The sequence below is a fragment of the Crocodylus porosus genome, unplaced genomic scaffold (genome assembly GCF_001723895.1).
Source record: "Crocodylus porosus isolate Cpor-Errol unplaced genomic scaffold, CroPor_comp1, whole genome shotgun sequence".
Taxonomy (NCBI): domain Eukaryota; kingdom Metazoa; phylum Chordata; order Crocodylia; family Crocodylidae; genus Crocodylus; species Crocodylus porosus.
In genome coordinates, this window is record NW_017728916.1 from 5,423,985 (window position 1) to 5,434,142 (window position 10,158).

The following is a 10,158-nucleotide window of genomic DNA, read 5'->3' on the forward strand; positions in this document are numbered from 1 at the left end:
TACTGACCCCCTAGTCCCAGCGTTACCCTGGCCTCTATCTCTTACCTGTTTATTCGCTTCGCTTGTTGGTCTGGGCTGGGCTGTAGTTGTGGGTGCTGTTTGGTTTGGCAGTCTGATGTTTCCTCTGCCCTGATATGATTATGCAACATGGCTAGATTAACACGATTAAAGCAAATTGAACTGCATTGAAGACATCATTTCCCAGGAAACTTAGTGCTGCTGAAATGTGCCAGACGGACCAGTTCAGGGACAGGCTCAGCATGAGGCTGCTAGTGCAAACTCTACTCAATGTCACCCAGTCGTGCAAGAGGAGTTCAGTGGCTGCACCCATGAAGTCTCAGTCCGTGTACTGAGATTAAGATTACCATAAAGTGCCAGTGAGTATCACTTTTTGTGATGGTTTGCAAGGACAGCTCCTTTGTACTGAAGCTAGGTTAAATCCAGGCTCCAACTGAGAACACAAAGTTGTCACACTCTTATTGTTCTTTTGTGAGACCAGCTCAATTCAATTAAAATGTTTTTATTAGTGGAAGGTGAAGTAATTGATCGTACTAAAAATATTGGTACTAATGACTGCCTACATATGTAAGGTACTGATACTCAACACTTTTAACAGGATGTGTTTGGGATATATGCAGCTGTTGCTGGTAACTAACTTGACTTTTCTATGGTGAAAGGGGGGTGCAGATGGGAATTGGTGAGGCTCTAGTCACCAAGGTGCCCCTGGGGGTTACAAGAAATAATGGTCATAAGCTAGCAGAGAGCAGATTTAGACTGGACATTAGGAAGAACTTCTTCACAGTTAGAGTGGCCAAAATCTGGAACGGGATCCCAAGAGAGGTGGTGCTCTCCCCTACCCTGGGGGTCTTCAAGAGAAGGTTAGATAGGCATCTGGCTGGGGTCATCTGAACCCAGCACACTTTCCTGCCTATGCAGGGGGTCAAACTTGATGATCTATTGAGGTCCCTTCCGACCCTAACATCTATGAATTAGCAAGACATGCTCTATGACATTGGTTTTCAACCTTTTTTCATTTGCAGACTCTTTTGAAAATTTTGAATGGAGGTGCAAACTCCTTTGAATTGTAAGTATGGGTATTCACATATTTTGATTAACCATAGTCATCTTTCATGGACCCCTTAGACATAGTCTGCAGACCAGTGGCATACTGATGTGGGGGACGGGGGGGCATGTTCCCAAGTGCTGGCTTGGGGTGGGGCACCAGCCGGGTCCTCCAGGGGGTACTCAGTCCTCCGGCAGCACTTCTCATTCTGCCAGTGTTTCCAGGCTCAGTGACTGTCCGCCAGGGGAACCCCCCCTACCTCAGTGATTGGCCACTGGGGGGACTCCCCCACCTTGCTCAATGATTGTCTGTGGACGGGGGGGGGCACAAATATAAGCATGTATGCCACTGCTGCAGACCCCCATGGGCCACAGGTTGAAAACCACTGCTCTATCAATGTGAAATCCACAATTTATTGACCCTTTCCATGGACTACAATGGACTTTGGAACAGGCAGTGACAGAAAGAAGGCTGTTGAGTCAGTACAAGAGAAGCAATAAGTAGATTAGTAAATAAAGTATCACTTATTGGACCAACTTATGGAACTGGGAAAGAGGAGAAACAAGCTTGTATTAACAAGAATTGCTGTCACACATCAAGCAGCCTAGAGTAGATCTTAAAAAGACCATTCAGCCTTTCATTGTCTACTTCTGCTCTGCAACTATTTTAGGTTTGGTGGCAATTTGCTGAGTATCTCTCTCTGCTTTCTTTCCTTCCCCACCCCCACCTTCTCTATCTTGACTTCTGCCATTTCTGCTCATTTGAGGAAGTGTCTCTTTCTCTCATAGAGTCATAGAGAAGTAGAGCTGGAAGAGACGTCCAGAGAGAGAAACATAGAATCATTGAAAATTAGGGTTGGAAGGGACCTCAGGAGGTCATTTAGTCCAACCCCCTGCTTAAAGTAGGACTACTTCCAACTAGTTTATCCCAGCCAAAGCTTTGTCTAGCCAGGTCTTGAAAACCTCTAAGGATGGGGCTTCCACTACCTTGGTGGTGTGATGGGCTAGCTGGCAGTGACCTGGCCCAGGGGTTTTGAAAGGGCAAAAAGTGATAGGAGGACTTGGGATTCCCTTTCCTCACCAATCAGGGCCACAGACTCACCCTCCATGTCCCCTGATTGGCCCCTTGGGTCACCTGGAGGGGGATAAAAGGGGCAGCGCAGCTGACACAGGGGGGAGACCAGTGAGGGACCACAAGGAAGGAGATTCAAAGAGCTGGCAAGAGCTTGGCCTGCAGGGTGGGAACAGGTGCCCCAGAAGAGCCTGAAGGAGTGGGACCTGCAGGCAGCACTGGGGTCCTTAGTAGCGCAGCATGCAACTGGCAGGAGAGGCTCCCCGCTGCGCTCTAGGATCCCCTAAGAGAGGCTGTGGCCAGCAAGAGAGGCTCCCTAGCTCCAGCAAGGATCTGAGCAGTGACCTGAGAGATTCCCAGCTCTGCTTCCAGCTCCTCCAATCAGAGGTCAGGCAGCTTGATGGGAGGCCAGACCCCATTCTAGGAAGGTCAAGACCCCCCTAGCAGGTTGGTGTTGTACCAACACTGGTGGCTGTATAGCAGTTTCTGCCTACCATATGGGAGGTCTGAGTTCAAGTCCCAGCTTTGGTGACTTGGGGTGAGTGAGCTAACAGGGAGAAATTCCTCTTGCAGTAGAAAGGGGCCACTGTATTTTCTCCCCCTCCAGGTACCTGGGTCCTATATTCCTTGTCATTTGACATTTTGTATTTTGTGCCTTGTATATTTCCAGTAATACCCCAGTATTGTTTGTTCTGCTGTTTGTGTTTTACATTTTGGTTAACCCTGTCTTTTGTCAACTGGATGAATATGTCAATGATTGTAAGTGTCTGACATTTGTTGAATCCTGCCACTTTGGGGCATTGTAGTGTCCCCTACACCCCCTGGTTTATACTGGTTATGTTTCCAGTATTGTTCCCTCATTAAAAGGTATATGGTTAAGTCCCCGCTGGTGATCTGGCTCTGCTCTATAGGGGGAGGAGAGTCCCTATACCTCCCACAGCACTTGTGGACCTGCTTTGATCCCTTCGATTGGAGAGGGGGTACCTCTTGGAGTACAGTGGTATCTCCTCTTGGGTTACAGTGGGTAACCTGTTCCAGTGTTTTCCAACCCTCTAGTGAGATCGTTGCTCTTTTGTTCTGTCATCTGCCACCACTGAAAACAATCTAGCTCCACCAAACTTCAGGTAGTTGAAGACTGCTGTTCAATCCTCTCTCAGTCTTCTCCGCTCCAAACTAAATAAGCCCAGTTCTCTCAGTCTCTCCTCAGAAGTCATGTGCCCCAGCCCCCTCACCATTTTTGTTGTCCTCTCCTGGACACTCTCCAATTTGCACACATCCTTTCTCCAGTGGGGCCCCAAACTGAACACAGATGTGGCTTCACCAATGCTGAATAGAGTGGAATAATCACTTCCCTTGAGTTACTGGAAGAACTTCAACCAATACAGCCCAGTATGCCATTAATCTTCTTGGCAATAAGGGCACACTGTCAGCTCATATTCAGCTTATTGTTCATTGTAACCCCAAGGTCCTTTTCTGCAGAGCTGCTGCCCAACCAGTCAGCCCCCAGTCTCTACTGGTGCACGGGATTGCGCTCTCCTAATTGCAGGATTTTGCACTTGTCCTTGTTGAACCTCATAAGATTTCTTTTGGCCCAATCCTCCAATTTGTCTAGGTCACTCTGAATCCTAGCCCTACCCCCCAGTGTATCTACTACTACCCCCCTGTTTGGTGTCATCTGCAAACTTGCTGAGGGTGCATTCCAATCCCATCTTCCAGGTCACTGATGAAGACACTGAACAAAACCAGCTCCAGGATCAAACCCTGGGGCACTCCACTTGACACTGACTGCAAATTAGATATCGAGCCATTGATTACACTCTCAGAGCCTGATGCTCCAGCTGGTTTTCTATCCACCTTACAGTCTATTCATCCAGCCTGTACTTCCTTAGTTTTCCTGTGAGAATGTTGTAAGAGACCATATCAAAAGCCTTGCTAAAATCAAGGTACACCACATCCACTGGTCTCCCCACATCCATAGAACCAGCCATCTTATAGAAAGCAATCAGGTTGGTCAGGCATGACTTGCCCTTGGTGAATTCATGCTGATTGTTCCTAATCACCTTCTTCTCCTCCAAGTGCTTAGAAATGGATTCCTTGAGGATCTGCTCCATGATTTTCCTGGGGCTGAGGTGAGGCTGACTGGTTTGTAGTTCCCTGGATCCTTTTTTTCCCTTTTTTCAATATGGGCACTATGTTTGCCCTTCTCCAGTCATCCAAGACTTCTGATAGCTGTGAGTTTTCAAAGCTGATGGCCAGTGGCTCTGCAATCTCATCAGCCAAGTCCCTCAGCACCCTCAGGTGCATCTCATCTGGCCCCATGGACCTGTATATGTCCAGCTTTTCTAAATAGACCCTAACCTGTTCTTTCACTACTGGTGGCTGCTCACCTCCTCTCCAAAGTGTGCTACCTGGTGCAGTAGTCTGGGAGCTGTAAACTGTGGTGAAAAAGGCATTGAGTACTTCAGCCTTTTCTGCAGCCTCTGTCACAATGTTTCCTCCCACATTTAATAAGGGACCCACACTTTCCCTGATCCTCTTCTTGCTACCGACATACTTGTAAAAACCCTTCTTGTTACCCTTCGCATCCCTTGCTAACTGCAACCCCAACTGTACTTTGGCCTTCCTGACTTCATCCCTGCATGCCCAAGCAATGTTCTTATATTCCTCCCTAGATATTTGTGGAAGTTTCCACTTCTTATAAGCTTCCTTTTTGTGATTTAATTACTGAAGAGTTCCCTGCTAAGCCAAGCTGGTCTTTTGCCGTGCTTGCTAGTCTTCCTGTCCATTGGGATGGTTTGTTCCTGCACTCTCAGTAAGGCTTCTTTTTTAAAGTACAGCCAGCTCTCCTGAACTCCTCTCCCTCTCAGACTGGCTTCCTAGGGGATCCTGCCCATGGGTTTCCTGAGCAAGTCAAAGTCTGATTTTCTGAAGTTCCAGGGTCCTTCCTGTGCTGCTCTCTCCATCCTTCCTTTCCTCAGGATCCTGAACTCAATTGTCTCATGGTCACTGCTGCCCAAGTTGCCATCCATTACTACATTCTCCACTTATTCTTCCCTGTTTGTGAGCAGCAGGTCAAGAAAAGCACGGCCCCTAGTTGGCAACTCCAGCACTTGTACCAGGAAGTTGTCCCCAGCACTTTCCAAAAACTTCCTAGATTGCCTGTGCAATGCTGTATTGCCCTCCCAACAGATGTCAGGGTGATTGAAGTTCCTCATGAGAACCAGGGCCTGTGATTGGGAAACTTCCGCTATCTATTTGAAGAAAGCCTCATCTGCTACTTCCTGCTGGCCTGGCGGTCTATGCACACCCCCACCACGACATCACGCTTGTTGCTCTCCCCTCTGACCCTAACTCAGATACTCTCAACAGGCCTATCTCCAGCTTTGTCCTTGGCCACTGGGTTCCTGGGATGGGGTAGTTACTCAGACCTCCATGCCCCTGGGGTTCTGTCCTCAAGTCAGCATTCAGCAAAGACCGGCAGGATGGTAAACAGTTTTATCTTTATTAGGAACAGGATTCAGCCACACACTCTTACAGCTTGTGGGGAGAACAACAACAAACTGCACCCACATGGCATCAGGGGGAAAGACTGTAATGTTCCACTGCAGGCCCCTTAAAGGTACAAAAAAAGCTGTCAGAGACTCCTCAAAACCATTCAGTACTTGCCACGATACATATGCTTCGAGAGCTCTAACACAATCTGAGAGAAATTATGCGCAGATTGAAAAAGTTGTTCCAGCAATCATCTTTGCTATGATGAAGTTCAACTGATATGTGTATGGCACCCAGGTAAGGATCCAGTTGGACCACAAACCCTTGGAAGCAATTTTTGTGAAGCTCACAGGAACGGCTCCAATATGGCTACAAAGGATGATGTTACAGCTCCAGAAATATGACATCCAGATTCTCTATACCAAAGGCAAAGACATGTTAGTGGCTGACACACTTTCCAGAGCCACAACGATCCTCCTCCCCCTAAACCATGGATAACGTGTGCCTCCTCAAGCGGGGGGGGCACGGCAACCATGCATAGGTAGCAGCGGTGGTCTTGGCAGTGGGGATATGATGGTGGTGAGCAGGGACCATATGCAGGTGGCTGCAGGGATAGTGGCAGCAAGGATGGACTGAGCAGGGAATGCCTGCAGGCAGCTGCAGGAGTGTTGGCAGCAAGGCGGGTGAGGGGATGGTAAGCGGTGAGCAGCGATCACCCGCAGCAGCCATCCATGCTGGTCGCGGTGGCAAGTGGGGACCACCCACTGCTGCTGGCAGCCATGTTAGCAGTGGGGAGGTAGGGGGGCAGCAACTGCCCACAGAAGCCAGCGGCAGCTTCAGTGGTGGCCTGTCTCAGGGGGCCTCATACCCCTCTTTGCTTCCCCATGCATCACCTATGCCCTGAACCTGATCTTGTCCACTCAGAAAAGGTGGTTCACGGTCTGACTAAAACGAAGTCACTCAGTGGCCAGTAGTTACAGAAGCACATAAAGTCGGACATGGAACTACAAGCCCCAGCATCTTAATGGATGGCCAAGCAGGCGAAAACAAGTTAGACCTGAACTGAAGTCTTACTGGCCTCTCAGAGACCAAATCCAGATTCAGAATGACTTGCTCATGATCAGGCTGAAAATAATCATTCCACATGGTGTGAGGACCAACATGTTGACTATTATTGGGTTAGCAGGGTACCGCCCGTTCCTTTGGTTCTTGCCTGCCACAACTTGAATGTTATGAGAGAAGGAAAGAGATTGATGAGATGTTAATTGGTACCCGCAGAATGACCACTCCTGACCCATTACATTGTTCCAGGTATTTTTTCTTTTCTTTTTATCTCCTCCCTTACAGTGGCCCGGGTTGGAGGTGGCAGCAAGTATGAGCTACTCCCTGGATCACCTTGGGGATCAAGAGGAGATCTCCAGCTGTATAATCTTACAGGTAAGTGTTGGCCAGCGTCTCGTGGGGTTGTCTAGTTAGTAGTCCACACGTCTGGTGGCTTTGGTTCCATGCTGCCTAATCACGTAGAGGACGTCCCTCGTTTTCTCTCTCCGCATGGGGTAATTAGGCATGATCCCTGCTCATTTACTTTTGGGTCTTAAAGGAGGAAGAGAATAAGGAGCCTCCCCGCCCATGTCTCCATTTTTTGCAACTAATTGCCTCATTAGTAACAAGCACTCTCCGTGTTCTTTACTCTTTGCAGGTGCATAAATGTGGGAAGAGCCTCGGACTATTCCCCATCATGATCAGTTTCCTGTGTCCCAGTTTTCCCCAATCTCACTGGGCTTTAGCCCTGGAAATGCCCCTTTCCCTCGCTGAGGAAACCTGATCCTCTTTATTTGTAAGTCCCCACGGATCCGCCACCTGACGCCTCTGCTTTCCCCCCACTCCCCAGCATCGCAGGGTTTGCTGGCAAGATGGTCTTTGGTCACTACTCTGCCACTTCCCTCAGGAATCCACCGCCTGACACCGCTGCTGTCCCCGCATTCCCCGGCATTGCTAAGTTTACCAGCAAGATAATTTCTCTGGTCGTTGCCCTGCCACTTCCCTCAGGGATCCGCCGCCTGGTGTCTCTGCTCTTCTCCTTTTCCTCCCACTGCGGATCCAGCCAGGCTCCCGGAAGGGAAATCCCTGCTGCCCTTGGTCTACTGTGTACCTCAGAGCTTCCTCCCTTCTCGGGGTCTGTCCAGGTCTCTGGTAAGTCCTCCTCTTTTCTTCAGAACTTTGTCGGTCCTTGCTACTTCTTCTGGTGCCTGAAGGCATTTTCTTTGGGACTTCTCCTTTCTTTTATTCCTGGAGATGGTCTCCCATTGGCTGACCATGTGGGAGTGGGGAGTCTTCCCCCAGGGATTTTTCCCAAGTAACAGGGTTCCTAACAGGGACCCTGTTACATTGACATTGCTTCACTCATACAAAGGTTGAAAGCAGAGTCTTAACAAATCATATATTGATCTCAGCTGAATGCCCACATCGAGCAATGGATTGCAAATCGCACACCTTGTCAAGAGCTCCAATCCAGTACTCAGAAAGAGCCTCATGATCTCACGAGATCCCAGATCTGCCTTGGCTAAAACTGGCAGTAGACATTTTTGACCTTCAGGGACAGTCTTATTTGATAATAGTCAACTAGTACTCCAAGTACCTTGAAGTTTTACACTTGCCTGGCAAGACAGCTGGCATGGTAACAGCCATGAACGCTGCGTGCTCCTGGAGGCTGGGGGGGCATGTCTAGGTCCCACAGGCAGCAGCAGCACTGGCGGCAGCAGGAACGTGGCGGCAGCAAGCAGGGAGCTCCCACAGGTAGCCACGGCACCAGCGGCAGCTGAGGGAAAGGGGTGGTGAGTGCCGACCAGCAGTTGGCAACCACCCCCAGATGCCGCCGGCAGCGGCAGCCAGTGGCGATCGTGGACCACCCGCAGATGCCGCCAGCAGTGGCAGCAGTGAGGGGGAGAGGATGGTGAACAATGACTGCCTGCAGGTGCCACTGGCAGTGTTGGCAGCGCCTTTTCATAGAAGGTGCACCGCCACGCTCAGGGGGTGCACCCCCTATGCGTCGTCAAGGTAATAGACAAAACAAAGTCTGTATTTGCTTGCCATGGCATACCTAAAGAAATTGTTTGTTATCACATTCCATTTGCAAGTCTTGCAACATGATGAAATAATTTGCAACTGACTTGTGCATAACCATCACCCATTCTAGTCTGGGTTATCTACAGTCAGGCTGAGTGCACAGTTCATACCATCAAATCAATGTTGAAGAAGATTTTGCAGGACACTGCAGATCTATATCTGGCTTTACTTAATCTGAGGAACACACCCATTACTGGTCTTGAGTATGCTCCAGCACAGCTTCTGAAGGAGAGACTTTTGCGCAGTACCTTCCCTGCTACAACAGCAGTGCTAACTCCTAGACTACCCTCGAATGCTTCTCACAAGTTGCAGAAACTTCAGAGGTGCCAAAAGACACACGGCTACGTTCTTGCCACCTCTACAGAGAGGGAGAAAGTAAGGCAAACAAGTACAGGTTGCATATCGGCGTCCATTAGGGCGCTGCAGGCCCCTTAAAGGTATATTCCATATACCACACCAACTTCGTACTGGAGCTCTGAGCAATCGCACACGTCTTTTACATAAAGTGCACCTCCTCCTCTTCTTCTTCTCCCCTGCCTGTGCTTCCTGAACAGTTTGTACCCATCCATGACAGTGCTCGTCATGTGAGCTCCCACCAAGTCTCTGTAATTCCTATCATTTCATAGTGCTGTGACTGTGCGAGGACTTCCAATTCTTCTTGCTAGTTTCCCATGCTCCGTGCATTTGTGCACAGGTATGGGAAGTAATGCCCTGTGCACAGGTAATGCATTTGTGCACAGGTATGGGAAGTATGCCCTGATGTCTCAGGAAATACGACAGCACCTCCCCTCTTGCTGTTCCTCTCTGGGTGGGTTTTGCACCTTGTCTTCTCAGGCACCATTTTTGGCTGGTGATCACTGGGTCTATGTTTGGCAAGAGGCCTACGTTTTGCATGTTTGTGCTTGGCAGGGTTGGGGGGAGGGGCTGTTGCATGCTCACCCAAGCAAAGGGGCTGCTCTGGTGAACTCTGCACCAGCCCTGCTGAGGCAGAGGACAGTCAAAGGGATCTTCATCCCGAGCGGGGTTACCGTGACTACCTAGTGCTTGTACCGCGGTAACAGGTAGGGGCAACGGTTGTGGGCCAGGGCACCCTTACGTACGGAGACGGTGCATGGCTGGGGCGCTCTGTCCCCCTGGCCCGACTGCTGCCCCTGCTGAAGGCTCGGCGCCAATTTGGGGCCCGGCAGGTCAGGAAGGACGTGGGCAGCCGGGCAAGCCCAGCGCAGGGCAGAGCAAAGTGGCCGGGCCGGGCCGGGCCGAGAAAGCCGGGGGCGATGACGGAGAGGCCGCAGGGGCAAAGGCGGCAGCAGCCGCCTCCATCCGCAGCAAAGACCCACAGGCAACAGGCGAGGAGCGCGCGCGGCCTGCGCCAGCCCGCCCCTCGGCAGGGGCGGGGCCCGCGCGCC